Genomic DNA, 21,536 nt, shown 5'->3' on the forward strand with positions numbered 1-21,536 from the left:
TATTGAAAAACCAAACCTTTGTTATTTTATCATAAATGAAGATCTCTTTGCTCATAGATCGTAGCCTTGGGCATAGTGTGACGTGTGCTGTCAAGCAAGACAGGGGCGTTACTAAGCAACCCTCCCCTCTCTCTTCACTAACTACGCATATATTATGATATTCTGTAATAATACTTGAGCGATTTTTCTTCGTCTATGTTAGCGAAAGGTTTTCCTTGTCTTTTCCTCATTGGCATGATGAAATTCTTGCCGAAACATACATAACATACGTAAGCGGGCGAATGGCAGAGGTGAAATGGAACGTGTAGACTACTTGAAGTCTGTGATCGCACTAAAATCAGGACTGGACTTGGTACCTGAGCCTGAAGTCTCCTTCTCGACTCGGGGAATGTCTACAGATGCCATTTCTCCCAATTTCTTTGACAATAATTATCAAAATTTATGATAATAGAAGAAATATTGCATTTTCTTGTACGGATCAATGTTTTAGGCTTATTGAGTTTATGATAACTAATTACCCTGTAACTACGAAAGTAAGAGAATTTTGACGAAATATTTCGTATACGTATTCTCAATTGCCATATGAAGCTCCATGAATTTTTTCATGACTGCATTTTTCGCCCTATACCACCATATATAAGGGTTCCGGCCGGCCCCCTTAAATCAAGTCTACATGCCCAGTTGTTTAAATGCAAATAAGGGAATATAGTTTTAGGTTTCAGCATAGAGAAAGAAGGTTTCTTGATCATAGTATTAAGGCATTTCATATCGAAGATTAGGCGAATGCTCCCATCGGGTTTAAGCTTGTAAAATATGTGGTTAGAGTAGTAGAAAGAATTTCTGTTAATTTGTTCTATTACCCCTAGGTCTAGTAATCTGTTACATTCTCTCTCTAGTATTATTCTCTTGCTAGAAGAATAATATCTATCAACCCCTAATCTTTTCAAAGTCTTTTGAGCCTTATTTCTATTGGTAAATGGGAGTCTCACACCCTTACTGATCAAGTTGCATCAAAAGGAAGAATTTGGGAGGGAGTTTTTTGCCAATTTTTTAATTTATTTGTCAATGACCTACCTATCCCACTTATTGGAGGGGCGTGAGAGGTTTCCTTGGAGCTAGAGGCTTCTGTAGGGAAATTCAACTCTTCCAATATCATTGAATTGTTAGTGGGTACATTTGCCAAATTTTTATCTTTACTGTGTAGCTCCAGGTTATTTTCCTCTTGGTCCGAGCAGGGCTCGATGGTATTAAGAATTAAAGCATAATTTAGTTTTGTTTCTTATCTTTGACATCATAATTAATTGCTGTCTGTCCCCTGTACTCCTTCCCCTCTCGGCCACCTCTCTTGATACCTCGCCTGTAGGGATTGAACCTATTCTTGAACCCAAAGCTTCCCCTGAATCCTCTGTAAAAGTTATTAAATTTAAATCCCTCTGGGTAGCCCTGATGCTTGCCAAAGTTGAACCTTCCACCTCTAGAGATAATGTCCCTCCTCTAGAAGGGGACCGCCTCGAAAGCCACAAAGCAATAGCTTTCCTTTGATCATCTGATAAGACCCATATATCATTAGTTTCAGCTTTAATAATAGCATCTCTGGTATCTAAATTGAGGTTCCTGGGTAAAGATCTACTTCTGAATGAGCAGATTAAACTTTTGATTAGATCAATGTGTTTCCTGAAAGGCCCAATTATCACTTTAGTAATGAAATCAATATCGTTAATCTTAGAGGGGTAAGCTAATTGCGCCAGAGCTGCATGCCCTTGAAAGAAGATATAGCCATTTTAATGTTTTCAATATCAAAGTGAAAATTTCTTCTTGAAATCTTCATTAAACAACCTGATACTTGGCCAAAAGTTCAACTTTTTGCAAATTTATCAATTTGAAAAGGTCTGCAAGTTCTTTATTATGATTACAAACAAGAATTGATCATGAGAGTTCTTGTCTTCTTCACTAAAGTTAATGCAATTAGGGAGTCATTTAATTGTATTTTCCATCTCTATGATGGAGGGCACAGCATTAAATTATTAGAATATATAAGTAGGAATAGGTTTGTTAAAGGTAAGCGGGTTAAATTCTTCATAGTCACTACTATCTTCATTATAAGTTGTAAATAATTCTTCATTTGCATTCTCAGGTAAATCTACTTTACGCGAGGCGCTTAGGAGGAGGAGTATTGTCATTCCTTTTTGCAGTCGAACCACTTCTGCAATAGGAGTGAAATCCTAGACTCAAATTTGATAATAAAAGTTTAACTGATGTCTATAATATGGCTCATGAATTTACAAATCAGGTTGGACAGCAGCAGACCTAGAAGGCTGAAGCCAGGCAATCGGGTTCTAGGCTCAAATGTCCTTCATCGGTTAATTCAGGTCAATCGGCATCCTCTCACAATACTACCCCATACTTAAATTTATATAGCCTCTACAGTAATCATCTTATATTATTTATATAGCCGACCTGTCAGAAATTCTTAAGACGCAGTTCCTCATGGTAAGGGGTAAACCATTATATCGAAAGGAAACGAGTGTGATATAAAATTCTACCCATTAGCTGAGGTAGGCGCAATTATACCGCCTTTGACAGAACCCCTCCAGTTAAATGTCGACGATAGATCTCGGTGGGATAGGCGGAAGGGAGCGGCTAATAGGTAGCCTAGATTGACGTAGTATGTTAAACTCAAAGTTAGAAAAAGTTAGGCTAGTTAGGCTACTCGGCTCTTTGGAACGTAGGCAAAACTAGTTAACACCTCACCTTACAACATTAATTACCTTTGGCATATAAGTATCTAGCCCTTATAATGTTTAGGCTCACTTTACACATAGTTTAGGATTATATGATAATGTACTTCGGTCTCGAAATTTATCTATTCTCAACTTTTACAATTATAACTACCGCACGGTCCGTTCCGGCTCATTGTTTACCTTTTACTGCCATGCTTATGACGTCATCAGTCTATATCCGCTGCTATCCAAGACGTTTTTATATAAAAATGATATTGTTAAGATACAATAAAGTTTTGTACATACTTAACCTGGCAGATATATACTTAGCTATAGACTCGGTCGTCCCGACAGAATTTCAAAAACTCGCGGCACACGCGACAGGTAGGTCAGGTGATCCACCATTCCCAGCCGCTGGGTGGCGGGGTTCTGGAACTATTCCCGTTTTCTAAGCCATAATTTCTCTTACACCTGTCTCCTGAGGGGAGGCTGGGTGGGCCATTAATCGTATATATCTGCCAGGTAAGTATGTACAAAACTTTATTGTATCTTAACAATATCATTTTTGTACAAGTAACTTACCCAGCAGATATATACTTAGCTGATTGGCACCCTTGGTGGCGGGCAAGAGACAGCTAAAAACAAAATAATACTTAACTAAATACATTAAAAAACAGGGTAAAAAACAACCTATGTTCTTGGATAACATAATCCATAGTTTCCTACCTTATTGGGGCTGAAGACTTCATGACTACTGTCGATGAGTCTGCTTGCCTCAAGAGTTTTCAACGAGGAATGAACCTATGGTTGAATAACTCTTTGGATCGTGTCAATGGGGGCTAGCCCGCTTACGCGACAGAGCCTATACTGGATCGTACCAATGGGGGCTGACCCACTTACATGGTAGAGCCTTGACCTTTTGTCATATCAATGGAGACTCGCCCTCTTACATGACAGAGTTAAGGTTATTAAACAAATCACAAAGAGCACTGAAGCCAATCCCGATCACCTGACCATGTTAGTCTTGTTACAATCTATGAATTGTAAGAGGGTCCCTATTCCCTCTGACAATTAACCAATAAAAACAACCACCAATAAACAGTAATTTAAGCCTTAAACTAAATAGGAAGGATTAGCCTCAGCCCCTTCTCCCAGCACTGAATTCGCCGAAAACATCGCTCCCAGAGCAAAAGCACTTTTCGTACGAAATTTAACATCTCTTTAGGTAATTCCAGGCGAACACCGAATTACATCTCCAAAATTGTCGACTCTATAAGAGCCTGAAGCGACCATGTTTTTTGTGAAATGCCATCGACGTAGCTATGGCTCTCACTTCATGAGCTCTCACTCTGAGAACCTTGAAATGCTCTTCTTCGCATTTAAGGTGAGCTTCCCTTATTACATCTTTTATGAAGAATGTAAGGGCGTTCTTAGAAATCGCTCTTTTCGGATCTCTTACAGAGCACCAAAGACTTTCTTCTGTACCTTTCAGCAACTTCTTCTTCTCCAGGTAGAACTTGAGTGCCCTGACTGGACACAAAGTCCTTTCTAGTTCTCTCCCCTGTTAATGAAGATATTCCTTTTATCTCAAAGCTTCTTGGCCAAGGCTTTGAGGGATTTTCATTTTTCGCTAGAAAAAATGGTTGAAAGGAGCAAATCGCTGAATCTTTCTTAAACCCCACTTTACCTTCCAAAGCTTGCAACTCGCTCACTCTCTTGGCTGTTGCTAACGCAAAAGGAATAAAGACTTTCTTGTTAAGTCCCTAAACGAAGCTGCGTGAGACGGTACGAATTTTTCCGACATTAGGAACTTGAGGACCACATCCAAGTTCCAGCTAGGCTTCTTGATTACATGTTCTTTCGTGGTCTCAAAAGACATATAAGGTCATGAAGATCTTTATTGTTTTGTCAGGATCTATTCCTCTATGTCGAAAAACTGAGGCCAGCATACTTCTGTAACCCTTCACTGTTGAAACTGCCAGGTTACAGTCTTTTCTCAAATATAGGAGAAAATCTGCGATTTCAGTTACAGAGGTACTGGAGGAGGATATTTTCTTTTCCCTACACCATCTTCTAAACAACTCCCACTTCGACTGATATACTTTAGAAGTGGAGACTCTTCTGGCTCTTGCAATAGCCTTCGCCACTTCTCGTGAAAAGCCCCTTGCTCTGACAAGTCCTTCGACAGTCTGAAGGCGGTCAGACTTAGAGCGGGGAGGTTTTTGTGAAACCTGTCCGAAGTGGGGTTGTTTGAGAAGATCGTCCTTAGTGGAAGCGATCTTGGAAAATCCACTAACCACTCCAGCACCTCGTGAACCAATCGAGAGCCGGCCAAAAGGGAGCGATGAGGGTCATTCTTGTTCCTTCCGAGCAAGCGAACTTCCTCAACACTTCTCCACTATCTTTGAAAGGAGGGAAGGCGTACACGTCCAAGCCCGTCCAATCTAGCAGAAAGCTGTCTACTGCTACTGCTTGAGGATCCGAGATCGGGGAGCAATAGGTTTCTAATCTGTGATTCTTGTTGGTCGCGAACAGGTCTATATTGGGCCTTCCCCACAGATGCAAAGTTGTTGGCAAATCTGAGGATTGAGAGTCCATTCCGTGGGTAGGACTTGTTCTTTTCTGCTTAACAGATCTGCCCAGGACATTTTTCTCTCCTGTACAAACCTTGTGAGGAGAGAGATCTTCCTTTCCTGTGCCCAAATCAGCAGATCCTTTGCTGATTCGTACAGGGAAAAGGAATGAGTCCCCCTTGCTTCTTTATATAAGCGAGGGCTGTGTGTTGTCCGAGTGAATCTGAATCCCCAGACCTGAGACCTGTTCCTCGAAATGAACCAAGCTAGATGAATGGCTGTTAGCTCTTTCTTGTTGATGTGCCAGGACACTTGTTCTCCTTCCCAAATGCCTGACACTTCTTGCGAACCTAGGGTCGCTCCCCACCCTGAATCTGAGGCGTCTGCAAACAACGCTAGGCGCGGGTTCTGTAAGCGAAGGGAGATTCCTTTGCTTAGTTTCTGTGGATCTAACCACCAACGGATATTCTCCTTGATCCGTTTCGAGATTGGAAAAGTCTCTCCCAGATTGTTGGACCTTCCATCCCACTTCTCCTTCAGATAAATTGAAGGGGTCGTAGGTGAAGTCTTCCTAAGGAAACGAACGTTTCCATCGAGGAGAGGGTCCCCAGCAAGCTCATCCATTCCTCGCGGAACAATGTTCTTTCCTTAAGAAGACTGACACCTTTTCTAGGCAGCGTTTCTCTCCTTTCCTGCGAAGGATACGCTAGAAAATCCCGAGAATCCATCTGAATTCCCCAGATAGACAATACTTTGCTGGGGAGTCAGCATGGATTTCTCGTGATTTACTAAAAGTCCTAAGGACTTGTCAACTTTAGAGTAACTAAAAGGTCCCTCCAGACACTTTTTTCTCCGATTGGCTCTTATTAGCCAATCGTCCAGATATAACGAGATCCTGATCCCTTCCAGATGTAGCCAATAAGCTACATTCTTCATGATGTCCGTAAAGACTTGAGCAGTCGAAAGTCCGAAGCACATCGCTCGAACTGGAACACTTTCCCTTGGAACATGAACCTCAGATATTTCCTTGCTGCCGGATGAATTGGCACATGGAAATACGCATCCTGAAGGTCCAGGGACACCATCCAGTCCCCTGGACGAAGAGCAGATAGAACAGAGGAAGACGTCTCCATTGAAAATTTCTTCTTCAAGACAAAGAAATTCAGGGCACTGACGTCTAGAACTGGTCTCCATCCCCCCGATGCTTTCGGTACCAGGAATAGCCGATTGTAGAATCCTGGGACTGGAGTCTTGAACCAGTTCTACCGCTTCCTTGGAAATCATCTGTTCCACTGCTTGCAACATAGCAAGCTTTCGGACCGGATCCGAGTATCTGGCGGTCAACTCCCTTGGAGTTGTCGTCAGGGAGGATTTTCCCTGAAGGGGATCGAGTATCCTTTTTTTCAGGATAGAGAGGGACCAGGAGTCCGCTCCTTCTGCGCCAGACTTTGGCAAAGTGGAGTAGCCTGGCGCCTACTTTCGTCTGGAGGACTTGCTGTTTCATCTAGACTTCCCGAAGGACCTTCTAGATGGTCTACTCTTTCTCTCTGGTCTTCGACCTCTAAGAGGGGCTCTAGAAGAGAGGCCCCTCGAAAGGGCTGAACAAAGAGGGTCTCTCTTTCTTCTCTATCGGCACTGCCAGCCTAAACTTCTTGGCTGAGTGCGTGAGGAGATCTTGAGTTGCCTTCTCCGTAAGAGATTTCGAAACCTCTCTAACCGTCTCTTGTGGAAAAAGGTGCGGGGATAAAGGAGCAAAAAGAAGAGATGTCCTTTGCAAGGGTGATACTGCTCTTGCTAAGAAGAGCTAAAGACAGATCTCTTCTTCAAAACTCCCGTTCCAAAAGAGAGGCAACTTCCACAGAACCGTCCATGACCGCCTCTGTCCAGGCAAGCCAGGACGCTCGAAGTTCCTCCATGGAAACAAAGTCCGTGTCCTGAGCTCTCTTCGCTAATGCTCCTAACGCCCAGTCCATAAAGTTGAAGACTTCTAGGGTTTTAAAGAGGCCCTTTAGAAGGTGGTCCAGCTCACACATGCCCCAAGTCGCCTTAGCAGACAGCAACGACTTCCTCCTAGCAGAGTCCACTAAGGAAGCAAAATCCGCATCCGCGGAAGAAGGCAGACCTAACCCCATCGGCTCTTTGGTCTCGTACCACCTTCCTGTTTGCCTGTTAACTTGGAAGGAGGGCAGGAAAAAACTGTCTTGCCCGCTTCCCTTCTGGAAGTCAACCACTCTGAAAAAGTTTTCAATGCCTTTTTCATACAAAGAGCGGGGCGCATCTTAACGAAGAAGACGATTTTTGAAGAGCTTTAGTGCTGACTCAACGATCCTGGTGAAGGAGGTCCCGCAGGATGAAGGGAGTCTCCGAACTCCTTTAGCAGCAAAAGAGAAAGTCTCTTGTAGTCCGAAACTGCTACATCTACAGGCTCTTCGTCTTCCGATACCTGGTCCAACTGATCATAGAAGGAGATCGTTTTGGGAGTGATCTGGCTCTTCCCGGGAGAAGAACTCCTTTCCCGAGAAGGGGAGCGCGAACATTAGCACTCCTATACGAAGAGTGAGGCTCCTGTCCTGTCGGCAGGAACACTCTTGTGCCTACTAGACTCTTGTTGTCTAGGTTCATCAGGGTTCGTGGCGCTTGCTAGGCTCCTGGCGTCCTGATTCAGGCGCTTGAAAAGATCCCCGCGTCCTGATTCCTGACGCTTAACAGGCTCTTGGCGCCCTAACACTTGACGCCTAACGTGCTCCTGGCGTCCTGTTTTCTGGCGTCCTAACTCCTGGCGCCTGACTCCTGACGCCCTGACTCCTGGCGCCCTGACTCCTGGCGCCCTGACTCCTGGCGCCCTGACTCATGGCGTCCTGGCTCATAGCGTCCTGATTCCTGCCTTCTAGCAGAATCCTGACGTCCTGAATCCAGCGTTCTAAGAGGCTCTTGACGACGTCCCTTTCTTGCGTCTTGCTGCCTCTTTGCGCCTGTCTGGCTCCTGGTCCTGAAGACCCAAGGGATCCTGATATACCTAAATCGGTTTTTTGTTTCCGGTTCCTTGTACCTAAACCGATCGAGACTTCTGCTCGATGTGCTGTGTCTAAGAGGGCGCTTCGGGGAAGACAGCCTATAGGGCGAAAGGGCTCTTCTCTCAGGAGAACAACTCTATCCGACGAGTCTCTCGACGAAGGCGATAAACGCCCTGGAGATCGTGAGAGTTCTCTCCTATACGAAGAAGGACGCTTAGCGGAACTCCTTAACAGGGACGAGACATCCTTCCTCCTTGTAGAGTTGCCATTAGCAAAAGAGCCTACGAGCGACGCTAACTGCTCTTGCCGATTAACCAAAACTTCTTGGTCGGATCCTGAAGAGCAGGCTCCTCTTGTCTAGTCCTCTTAGGTCCCGAAGGCAATCTCGGGAAATGCTCTGGGCTGGAGTCAGCAGCGTCTCCTTTTAGGCGCCCTTCCCAGGCTCTCTTCAAAGGGCGCGAACGGGAGGCCGAACTCCATCCTCGTTTAGGAGAGGAAGAGTCTGAGGCCGAAAAACACTCCTTTAGGACGCCTTTTCTGCGGCAATCCGAGGCAGCCTGGGACTTAACAACAGGATCTGCCGAAGGGACGCCTGACCGTTGGGGATGTTCTGCATCCTCCCTGCGGCTTTCGACATTCCTCCTCCCCTGGTCCTGGGAGTTTGAAGGTCTAGGCCTAGGAGCAATGAGGAACCGGTCAGACGACCCCCCTCCACTGCACTGGGGACATGCACAAGTCACTATCACCACTCTTACCTTGGTTTAGAGCTCGTAGCTGAGCTTGAAGTTTCTAATTGAAGCTTTTACATTTCCCTCTCTGATGAAGAATCTTTGGATTTCAGAACAGGGACGAAGCAGCTGAGGCTAAGGGAAAATTGTTAGATGGAGAGTTAATTTCTTGTTCTAAGGAGCAAGATCTACTAGATGACCTAGCTGAAGCCTTCCTCACTCTATCTCTCTCAAGCTTCCTAACATATGATGATAATTCCTTCCATTCAAGCTCCGTAATGGTTCTCGCATTCCACACAGGTGTTAATAAAAGAACATTCATTCTCCCTGCATTTAGCGCAAATACTATGCGGATCTAATGCCGATTTAGGCAGCCTAACCTTACAGTCTTCCCTACTGCAAACTCTAAACATAGGTGAAGCCTTAGCGTCAGACATCGTGAAAGAGTAGTCAAAACCAAAGTCGAAAAACAGTCCACAATAAGCGTATGCCAAGCCAGAGAAAACAGAATACGTCACCAAAAAACCAATCCAATTCTCGGCAAACGAGTTGAAATCCAGATGGAGGAACGAACAATAGGTGTTGTCCGTTCAACCGACAGAGAAATTATGGCTTAGAAAAACGGGAATAGTTCCAGACCCCGCCACCCAGCGGCGGGAATGGTGGATCACCTGACCTACCTGTCGCGTGTGCCGCGAGTTTTGAAATTCTGTCGGGACGACCGAGTCTATAGCTAAGTATATATCTGCTGGGTAAGTTACTTGTACAAAAACAGAATATTAAACCTTATCCTTTCTCCACTAGTTTCAATAATGTTTGATTCTGTAATAATAACAATGGAAGAATTTCACTATTGGAAGGTTCCTGGCTGGTTTCTTCCGTATTGGGACATCTCTTCTTTTTGGGTTGTGCCGGTGGAACATTGTCATCATCACTAGTTTCGCTAAGATTATGCACATCTTCTGATACTACGACTTTTTTGGACATTTTAATTGGTTGATTAAGTCGTTATCCCTCGTAACAATAATTAGGGGAGGGTTGTAGTAATGGTGCGGTGTAACAGGTGTTGCCTGTGTCCTGTCAACTCGCATGTCCCCCTCTGGTTGCTCCGCCCTGATGGGCGGTGGTTTGTGCTCGCTTACGGCTGTCTGGGGAGAGCCAGGGGTGTGTCATAGCAAAACTAGTGGGTCTGAAAGGCTGAAGCCTCTCTCTCTAGAAATAAGTTCTCACAGCAAAGATAGAGTAGGAAGTTATCTACCTACTGAAGAGTGGCTCTGACGGGAGAGATACCCTGTCTACGACACCAACCATAAAAAATGGCCTATTTCCCCTGATAGACAGCCCTGATGACTTTTGTAGTTATCCAGACATCTCCTTTGCAGTCCAGCAAAAAAAAAAAAAAAAAAAAAAAAAAAAAAAACTATCACCAGAAGCTCAATAGTTTCAAAGCATGATGTGATAGTACTTTTATGGCCTGGTGGTACCTCTCTACATATGGCTGGAACAATGGGTTATGTCCCAAGGGAATCTCTTGGGACCTCAGATAACAGAGCTAGCAGGTGCAGATACTGCTCAGAATTGGCTACTTGGAAGGCAACAGAGTTAGCACAAAATTTGGGGTGATTAATACCTTGTTGACCTGATCACCCTTCTGACCAGGCAAAATGGTGCCAAAGCATAGACATCAAAACTGTACTAAGGGTGTCAAAAGGCATCCACCAAGAGTGCCCTTAGGTCTGGGACTATTGAATTGAAGACTAGGCTTATGCCTGGAGTCCTCCAAACCCTGTAAAGCCTCTTCACCACACAGTTGTGTAGAGACCATTCCCTTCCCATTACTTGTCTCTGGTGGCTAAGTTTGTCTAAGACCATGGAATATACCTGGAAGTCAGCTTTACTTAGTGGTCTATTGCCAACTCATACTCCTGCTTGTTAATTGATGTAGAGAAGGGAAACCAACCCTGCATGTTTTTTGGACATATGCCACTACCATGGTACAATCACTCATCAATATCATGGAGTGTTCCCATCACTTGACCTTGAAACTCTAGAAAAGCTAGAAAGCTGCCTTTCGTTCTGAGATACTGTCAATGTGAAGGTGCCAGTCATTCTGGTCCCACACAGCTGATACTACATCTCTAGAGGGGAAGTGCTGAGTGGCACTCCCACTGTAAGGTTCCTGTCATCTAGCCACTAGGCTAAGTATTCCTGTACCTCTTCAGAAAAAGGAACTGGAAGGAAACAAGAATGCCAGACTGGAGACCAGAACTCCTTCAACCTCCATTGCAGAGTAGAAGTGAAACCACTCATAATGGATACTCTTTTCCAAGGATGATAATTGGCCAAGAATGACCTGCCACTGGTAAACAGGCTGTTCCTGACACAATAAGAACTTGCATGTTATCTCTCAGAACTAACTGATACATGAATCCAAAAGGTTACACTCTTACACCTACCATATCTACCAGCATGTCCTGGTACTTTACCCTCTGCTTGGGAAGGACATCCAATTTCTCATACTTCATGTCAACCCCTATGTCACAAAACTCGAGAAGACAGTCCCTATCCTAGGGCAACTGTAGCAATAAGCTTGTAAGACTAACCAATCATCAAAATATCATAGAAGACATATCCAGTGTGAGTGGGCCAAAGCTAAATTAACCATGGTCAACAGTCCTGTAAGTGAGTTGTCCATTAACCAGTGAACTGAGTATATGTATCTTGTTTCCGATGACTGATTCAGCTTGTGTTGAGGAATACTCATACATAGAAGGTGATGATTTGCATTCCCCACAGGAAAAAAACAAAATACTACATATATAGCAGGAGCCACTGTATCAAAGTATCAGACACAATATCTTTCCACTACTGTTATTTTTCTGATATATAAAATATTTCGATAAATACTAACCTTCCAACAACAGGAGATAGTAGACGGGCTCCAGAAAAACCGAAACTTAGATTTCCGTAGAATTCAGCACTGTGAAACCCTGAAAGTACATACAACAAACAATATTACAAATGAAGACAATGCTATAGTACAGGCAATCAATAGCATATCAGATATAAAACGCTTCAAGAACAGTTCATTTCAAAAGATTTCAGGAAGAAGGGAATTTCAGTTTATTGGAAACTCAACCTCCATACTTGCAACCTTCAAATCGGCCTTTTCTCATCATCTCTAACATATCATTATTATTAAATAAAATAATTTAACATAAACCAATGTATTTTTGCATGATGACACTAAAAACATTTTGCTCCAAAAGTAAAAGGTCTTTTTTTTAATTGTCTTTATGCCTAGTCACAACATATGCCTAGAATAATAAAAAGTTAATTAAAAGCAAACAAAAATATTACTGAATGTCTACTCATACTAGCGAAGCATTCATTAGCACTATTTCAGAAGATCTGCTATTATGAAGACAGATCTCACCTGCCTCCTGGTTTCAGGCTAATAAAATTTCTTAACTATACAATTCTGAGGTCTATATATGAGAATACATGCGGCAAAGCAGGAAAACGGCCGCTAGACTTTTCAACAAGGTAGTTGGGATAGCCGAACTATCATTCGGTTGGCAGGAGACCAACCCCCCGAAATGTAAGCATTCCGCTTTGCTTTTGGCCCAGGTAGCAGATTGAGGGGTGGCATGAGGTGGGCCTGTGTAAAGGACCTTTGGTTTGTATAGTTAGGAGAAATACAATTTTCTTTAAAAGAAACCTGAGGTTCTTTACATTAGAATTACTTTCAGTGAATGCTGGAAATCAGCTGCTGAACTTTCAAACAAGGTGGCTAGGCAGTTTACTACTGTGCGATAGTAGGGAGTCCCTTCCCAACCGGAAGTAAACATCACATTCTTTTAAGTAAAATATATTTTTCCTAACTATATAAACCTGAGGTCCTTTACATTAGGAATTACTTTCTGTGTAGGCTGGAATACAGCCGTTAAATTTCTTGAACAAGGTGGTTAGGCGTATATTACTGTCTGGCAGGTGGGTAGGCCTGCTGCCGGAATGTAACACTCACTTTGCCTTTCGGCCCAGATTTCAGATTGAGGGGTGCATGAGGTGGCCATTATGTAAGGACTTCAGGTTTGTATAGTTAGGAGGAAAAAATTCAATTTACTTTGTTAAAAAATGATATTGTTATGATACAATAAGTTTCATACATACTTACCTGGCAGATATATACATAGCTAAGACTACGTCGTCCCCGACGAGAAAATTCAAATTTCCGCGCCACTCGCTACAGTAGGTCAGGTGATCTACCGGCCCTGCCCTGGGTGGCAGGACTAGGAACCATTCCCGTTTTCTATCATATTTTCTCTCTTTCCACCTGTCTCCTTGCGGGAGGCTGGGTGGGCCTAATCGTATATATCTGCCAGGTAAGAATGTATGAAACTTTATTGTATCATAACAATATCATTTTCATACAATCAACTTACCTGCCGGATATATACATAGCTGATTGGCACCCTTCGGTGGAGGGTAAGAGACAGCTACTTATGGAATAGACAGGTAAACACATATGTGTAGGTACAAAAAACCTTGGTTCCTACCTGATAGGTGGTAGACTTTGTGGCTGTCGCCCAGGAGTCTGCATCACCTCAAGAAACTTTAGCGAGATATGTGATCTATGGCCAAGAGTTTCTTGTGGGTCTGCCGAAGGGGTCTATCCACTTACTCGGCAGAGCCCGAAAGGACTTTGTCAATGGGTTGCTGATCCACTTATATGACAATCACCTTATGAAGGAGCACCAAAACCATCCCGACCACTGATCCTAACCACCATGTTAGTGTTATAATTGTTCCGAGTTATCCCCAAACTCTTCACAACAACCTAACTCAAAACCAAATTACACACGCACACATAAATTTAAAAAAAAAAAAAATTAATAATACTCATCTAAAAAAAGATATCACAAGAGTTCCTTACTGAACGAAAGTGACTGGCCGCCAGTGCGGCACCTGCACTTGCTCAGCAGAAAGTCTAGAACATATCTATTAGACTTATGCATCATTTAAAGGATTGGTGTTAGCTCCTGTACCCAGGATTGTGTCCGCAGACACGAAAGGACCTAGAGAAAAACATTTCTCGTAGGTCACACGAACGTACTTTAAATAGTGAGAAGCAAACACTGAATTACACCTCCAATATGTCGCTTCCAAGATATTCTTGAGTGACATATTTCTTTGAAAAGAGAGAGACGTAGCTACTGCTCTCACCTCATGAGCTCTTACTCTCAGGAGTTTCAAAGAGTCATCCGTGCAGGCCTTATGAGAGTCGGTAATGACGTTCCTAACAAAAAAGGCTAACGCATTTTTGGACATAGGTCTTGAAGGGTCCTTCACCGAGCACCAGGGACCTTGTCTAGAACCTCCCAACTGTTTCTTTCTCTGCATGTAGAACTTAGAGCTCTTACTGGGCAAAGAGACCTCTCAGTTTCCTGCCGGCGAGGACCCGATAAGCCTTTAACTTCGAAGTTTCTCGGCCAGGGATTCGAAGGATTTCATTCTTCGCCAGATATAAAGCTTTGAATGAACAGATGGCTGAGTCTAGTTTGAATCCCACTTTATCACTAAGGGCGTGCAGCTCACTAACTCTCTTAGCTGTCGCCAGTGACAAAAGAAACAACATTTTCTCGTTAGGTCACGAAACGGAGGCCATATGCAGAGGTTCGAATCTTCCCGAGGACAAGACCTTCAGGACCACGTCGAGGGTTCCAGTTAGGGGGAGATATTCTTAGACTTCATGGTCTCAAAGGATCTAACAAGATCGTGTAGATCTCTATTATTTGCCAGATCTAGGCCTCTATTTCTAAAGACGGCCAAAAGCATACTCCTGTAGCCCTTTATAGTGGCTACGGAGAGACGAGATTCCTCTCTCAAGAATAACAGAAAATTGGCGATTTCTGTTACAGAGGTACTGGAGGAGGACAACTTCTTCGACTTGCACCACCTCTAAATACTTCCCACTGGTAAACTCGCATAGTGGAAGTTTCTCCGGGCTCTAGCGATCCCGCTTGCAGCCTTGCGAGAAAAGCCTCTCGCTCTGACAAGTCTTTCAATAGTTGAAAGGCAGTCAGAGCGAGAGCGGGGAGGTTTTGATGAAACCTCTCGAAGTGTGGTTCTCTGAGAAGATCCATCCTTTGTGGAAGGGATCTGGGGAAGTCTACCACCCACTCCAGTACCTCCGTGAACCACTCTTGAGCTGATAGCCCCAAAAGGGGGCTATCAGGGTCATTTTCGTCCCCTCCGAGGACACAAAACTTCCTGAGCACTTGTCCCAGAATCTTGAATGAGGAAATGCGTATACGTCTACATGAGACCAATCTAGAAGGAAGGCGTCTACTGTAAGAGCTCTGGGGTCTTCTACTACTGAGCAAAAGACTTCCAGTCTTTTTGAGAGGAACGTGGCAAAGAGGTCCACATGAGGAGTCCCCCAAAGAGACCAGAGACTCCGACAAACTTCTGAGTGGAGGGTCCATTCGGTGTGAAGGACCTGGTTCCTCCTGCTCAGCCTGTCTGCACTTACGTTCCTTACTCCTTGAACAAACCTCGTCAAGAGGGAGATGTTCCTCTGGAATGTCCACAAAAGAAGGTCTCTTGCGAGTTCGTATAGGGCATACGAGTGTGTCCCTCCTTGCTTTCGAATGTAGGCAAGGGCGGTTGTGTTGTCCGCATTCACTTGGACTACCTTGTTCATCACTAAAGGCTCGAAGCTCTTTAGGGCCAGGTGTACGGCAAACAGTTCTTTGCAATTTATGTGCCAGGACACCTGAATTGCATTCCAGGTGCCTGACACCTCTCTCTTTCCCAAGGTTGCTCCCCAACCTTTTTCCGACACGTCGGAAAACAATACAGGCTCGGGTTCTGAGTCTCTAGGGAAGAACCTTTGTTTTCCTTCAGAGGGGGCAACCACCATTCCAAGTGACGTCTCATCATTACTGGAATGGGAAAACTGTCCGAAAGAAGTCCTGTCTTCATGTTCCACGATCTTCTGAGGAAGAACTGAAGAGGACGGAGATGAAGTCTTCCTAGAGGAAAGAACTGTTCGAGCGAGGAAAGGGCCCCTAAAAGGCTCAACCATTCCCTCGCCGAAGTACGTTTTTTCCCTAAGAAGAGAGAGACTTTCTCTAAGCCTCTCGTTAGTCTCTCTTGAGAAGGAAATACTCGAAAACCCCGAGAATCCATCTGAATCCCCAGATAGACCAAGTTCTGGCTGGGGATCAGTTGGGACTTCTCGAGGTTCACGAGTAATCCTAAGGTCTTGATCAGGTTTAGGGTCAAAGCAAGGTCCTCCAAACACTGTCTCTCTGATTTTGCTCTGATGAGCCAGTCGTCTAGGTACAGAGAGATACTGATACCTTTCAGGTGAAGCCATCTCGCCACATTTTTCATCAGGCTGTGAAGACCTGAGGAGCAGTGGGAAAAGGCCGAAACACAAGGCCCTGAATTGGAAGATCCTTCCCCCCGTCATGAAACGGAGGTACTTCTTCCACGAAGGATGAATCGGGACATGAAAATAGGCATCTTGGAGATCCAGAGAAAACCATCCAATCCAACCCCTTGGCGAAGAGCCACAAGGACTGACGCAGAAGTCTCCATGGAGAACTTCTGTTTCTGAACAAATTTTGTTCAGAGTGCTGACGTCTAGAACTGGTCTCCAGCCCCCCGAGGCTTTCGCAACCAAGAAAAGGCGATTGTAAAACCCAGGAGCTTTGATCCAGCACTAGTTCTATCGCTCTCTTGTCCCACATCTGATCCACCATTCGTTGAAGAGTATCTTTCAGCACAGGGTCCTTGTAATTGGCGGACAATTCCCGCGGAGTTGAAGTCAGGGGAGGATTGTCCAGGAAGGGTATGAGGTATCCTTTCTGTAATACAGACATTGACCAAGAAGTCTGTATCGATGAGTGCCCAGGCTTCCGCAAATCCCAGGAGCCTGGCACCTACTGGTGTGTTTGGAGGAACGCAGCTTCACTTTCCCCTTTTAAAGGGACGGAAAGAAGCTCTACCTCTCCTCTCAGTCGCTTTCCCTTTTTGAGGGAGCTCTAGAGGGAGGACCTCCTCGAAAGGGCTGCAGAGGCGTATTAGCACCTTTCTTCTCTCCCACCACCACTGGTCTCTTCTTCCTGGACGACTGAAGGAGAAGATCCTGTGTCGCTTTCTCCGTCAGCGAACGGGAAATGTCCCTCACCAACTGCGCAGGGAACAAAAAGTCAGACCTGGGAGCGAATAACAATGCTGCCCTTTGAGAATGAGATACTGCTTTTTGTCAGAAAAGCGCTAAAAATGATATTGTTAAACTACAATAAAGTTTTGTATATTACCTGGCAGATATATACTTAGCTATAGTCTCGACGTTCCCGACAGAATTTCAAATCTCGCGGCACACGCGACAGGTAGGTCAGGTGGTCTACCTTACCCGCCGCTGGGTGGCGGATGTACGAAACCACTCCCGTAAGCTTGTCAGATTTTTCTCTTCCACCTGTCTCCTGAGGGGAGGCTGGGTGGGCCATTAATCGTATATATCTGCCAGGTAAGTATGTACAAAACTTTATTGTAGTTTAACAATATCATTTTTGTACTGACTTCCCTGACAGATATATACTTAGCTGATTGGCACCCTTGGTGGAGGGTAAGAGACAGCTCATAATACAGGTGAAGACGGGAAACAACTAATGTTGTAGGATATAAAAACAAATTGGTTCTCAACCTTTTCAGGATGAGACTTCATAGATACTATCTCTGAGTCTGCATTGCCTGGAGAGCTACAGCTAGGACGTGACTGATGCTGAAAGACTCTCGGATCTACCACTGGATATGTGATCCCCTATTGTGGTAGAAATCCAAGTCGGATGCTGTTAGAGGGACCATGTCCGCATTACCTAACAGATCCTTACCACTACCTCTGCAAGGAGCCAAAACCCACCAGACCACCTAACCAAATACAAAGGGTTAATATTACGACAAAAGGGGTGCCTCCTGCAACCTCTTTCAGACACCAAAAACAACAATATAAAATATAGGGTAACATATAAAAATTTACACAGGATAAGTTTCAGCTCCTGCCCCAGCACCGAATCCGCCGATACGAAAGGACCCAAGGCGAAGCATTTATCATATGTGATTTTTACATCACGTAGGTAGTGGTTTGCGAAAACCGATTGGCATCTCCAAAAAGTCGCCTCCATCAAGTTCCGCACAGACATATTTTTTCTGATGCAAGCGAAGTTGCGATGGCTCTCACCTCGTGAGCTTTCACTTTCAGTAGTCTAAATGATCTTCCTTACAGGCAACATGTGCCTCTGTAATAAGGCTTCTCAGCAAAAAAGGAAAGAGCATTCTTCGACATGGGCCGAGTGGGGTCCTTTACGGAGCACCAAAGCACCTCTTGATTAGCCTTAAGTTGTTCCTTCCTCTTAAGGAAATACTTCATAATTCTCATAGGGCAAAGAGTTCTTTCAGGCTCTTCCCCTACTAGAAAAGATAACTACGAACTTCAAAGCTCCTGGGCCAAGGACGTGGATGGTTTTTCATTCTTTGCCAGGAAACTTGGAAGAAACGAACACACCATAGAATCTTCCTTAAACCCTACATTGCCCTCAATAGCTTGGAGCTCACTCACTCTCTTAGCTGTAGCTAGGGCCAAAAGGAAGATAGCCTTCTTCGTCAAATCCTTGAAAGAGGCTAAGCCAGGAGGTTTCGAATCTAGACGATCCAAGGAATTGTAGGACTACGTCTAGATTCCAGTTCGGTACTACATGAGGACGCTTAATGGTTTCAAATGATCTAATAAGATCATGCAGGTCCTTATCATCGGATATATTCAAGCCTCTATGCCGAAATACCGCCGCCAACATACTGCGGTATCCCTTAATAGTTGACACAACCAGATGACATTCTTCTTTGAGGACAATAAGGAAATCCGCAATTTGGGTCACAGAGGTACTGGAAGTGGAAATGTTCTTCCTCTTGCACCAACGTCTGAAGACATCCCACTTTGACTGGTATACACGCAAGGTGGAAGGTCTCCTCGCTCTTGCGATTGCTTTAGCAGCTGTCGCTGAAAAGCCTTTCGCTCTGACCAAACTTTTGGACAGTCTGAAACCAGTCAGACTGAGAGCGAGGAGATTTTTTGTGGTACCTGTCGAAGTGGGGTTGTCTGAGTAGATCGCTCCTTAGCGGGAGCGATCTTGGAAGGTCCACCAACCATTCCAGTACCTCTGTGAACCATTCTTGGGCCGGCCAAAAGGGAGCGATTAAGGTCATTCTCGTTGAATCGGACTCTACGAACTTCTTGATGGTTAGCCCCAGGATCTTGAAGGGGGGAAACGCGTAGACGTCCAGTCCGTTCCAGTCTAGAAGAAGAGCATCTATTGCTACTGCCTCTGGATCCGATATCGGAGAGCAGTAAGGATCCAGCCTCTTGTTCTTTGACGTGGCAAAGAGGTCTATGTGTGGCCTGCCCCATAACTTCCACAGGCTCTGGCATACATCCAGATGAAGGGTCCACTCTGTGGGAAGGACCTGATCTTTCCTGCTGAGGAGATCTGCTCTTACATTCCTTTCTCCCTGCACGAACCTGGTGAGAAGCTTGATTCCTCTTGTTTCTTCTGCCCACAGAAGAAGGTCTCTTGCTGTCTCGTACAGGGAGAAGGAATGCGCCCCTCCCCCCCTGTTTCCTGATGTATGCCAGAGCTGTAGTGTTGTCCGCGTTGACCTGCACTACCGACTCTTCTGACTTTGGGCTCGAAAGCCTTCAGAGCCAACCACACAGCCATCAACTCCTTTCTGTTGATGTGCCAGGCTACCTGGTCCCCCACCCAGGTACCTGACACTTCGTTGGTTCCCAGAGTTGCACCCCACCCCATGTCCGACGCGTCGGAGAACAACACCAGGTTGGGGGTCTGTGATTGAAGAGACAGTCCCTTCGCAAAGAGTTGGGATCTGTCTCACCATAAGAGATGTCTCTTGATGTCCTGGGATAACGACATGGGAGAACGTCAAATCCTGAGAACGACGACTCCAATTCCGATGAAGAAAGAATTGGAGCGGTCTCAGGTGCAACCTTCCTAGGGAAACGAATTGCTCCAGAGAGGAGAGTGTCCCCAGCAGACTCATCCACTCCCTCACTGTGCATACTTCTTTCCCTAAGAAGGTTGTTACTCTCTCGAATCCTCGGGCTATCCTTTCCTGCGAGGGAAAAGCCCGAAAAACTCAGAGAGTTCATCTGTATCCCGAGATACACACACTCTTGCTCGGGAATTAGTGATGACTTCTTGAAATTGACGAGAAGTCCAAAGCCTTCGTCAATTCTAAAGTTACTTGTAAGTCCTTCAAACAACGATCTTCTGAAATGGCCCTTATTAGCCATCGTCGAGGTACATGGATATCCCTCACCCCTTTCAAATGAAGCCATTGAGCCACATTCCTCAAAATCCCCGTGAACACTTGAGGGGCCGTCGAGAGGCCGAAACACAGAGCCCTGAACTGAAAAATTTTCCCCCCCATCATGAATCTGAGAAACTTCTCGAGGAAGGATGGACGGTACGTGGAAGTAAGCGTCCTGTAAATCCAAGGAAACCATCCAGTCCCCTGGACGAAGCGCTGCCAGCACTGATGAAGGCGTTTCCATCGTGAACTTCTTCTTTTCTACGAAGAGTTCAGGGCGCTTACATCCAACACCGGTCTCCATCCCCCTGAGGACTTCGAACTAGGAAAAGGCGGTTGTAGAAGCCCGATGAATGATGGTCTGTCACTAGTTCGATAGCCCCCTTCTCCAGCATCTGATCTACTGCTAGATGGAGAGCTTGATTCATGATGGGGTCCTCTGTACCTGGCCGTCGTTCCCTTGGGATGGTCGTCAAGGGAGGTCTTTCGACGACAAAGGGATGAGGTAACCTCTCCTCAAATAGAAAGGGTCCAAGGATCCGCCCCTTTTTTGGGCCCAGACTTCTGCAAACTCTAAGAGTCTGGCGCGCCGTTGTTTGAAGGACTTGCAAGTTATTTGGGGCTTTAACAGCTTGGCGAAAGTCTTACCCCTTCTTGAAGGTCTACGACCTCTAAACGTAGAGTTCTTGATGAAGATGCCCCTCGAAAGGGTTCTCGAACACTTGCCTTTTCCTTCTTAGCCTTGGTAGGGAAAGAAGGGCGAGGTTTCTTGCCGACTGTGCCAAAAGGTCCTGGGTGGCTTTGGCCGAAAGTGACCTCGAAATGTCCTGCACTCGATGTTTCGGGAACAACTGAGTAGACAGAGGAGCAAACAGCAAAGAAGAACCTCTGAGCATGGGAGACCGACTTCGTTAGAAGGAACAGTAAACCGACCTCTTCTTCACGATGCCGCCCCATAAAGGGAGGGGGCGATTTCACTCGCTCCGTCTCTTACTGACTTGTCCATACAAGACAAAACCACATAAGATCATCTGGTGAAATTGACTCTGCACTTCAATTTTCTTGGCTAGAACTCCCCAACGACCAATCAAGGAAGTTAAAGAC

At 45.0% G+C, this 21,536-nt stretch overlaps 1 protein-coding gene across 3 annotated transcripts in view; it reads right to left on the reverse strand.

Annotated features, from left to right (window-relative positions):
- LOC135222063 (zinc finger protein 148-like) overlaps nucleotides 1–21,536 on the reverse strand; it is a 104,042-nt gene that overhangs the window by 30,141 nt on the left and 52,365 nt on the right. The window contains exon 2 of one of the 3 annotated variants that reach the window (XM_064260213.1): nucleotides 11,947–12,025. The exons of the other annotated variants lie outside the window; for them this stretch is intronic. The gene's annotated coding sequence lies outside the window, so the exon portion shown is untranslated. The remainder of the gene's footprint in view (nucleotides 1–11,946; nucleotides 12,026–21,536) is intronic. 3 annotated transcript variants of the gene reach the window in all.

Source organism: Macrobrachium nipponense, chromosome 3, assembly GCF_015104395.2.
Source record: "Macrobrachium nipponense isolate FS-2020 chromosome 3, ASM1510439v2, whole genome shotgun sequence".
In the NCBI taxonomy this organism is placed as follows: domain Eukaryota; kingdom Metazoa; phylum Arthropoda; class Malacostraca; order Decapoda; family Palaemonidae; genus Macrobrachium; species Macrobrachium nipponense.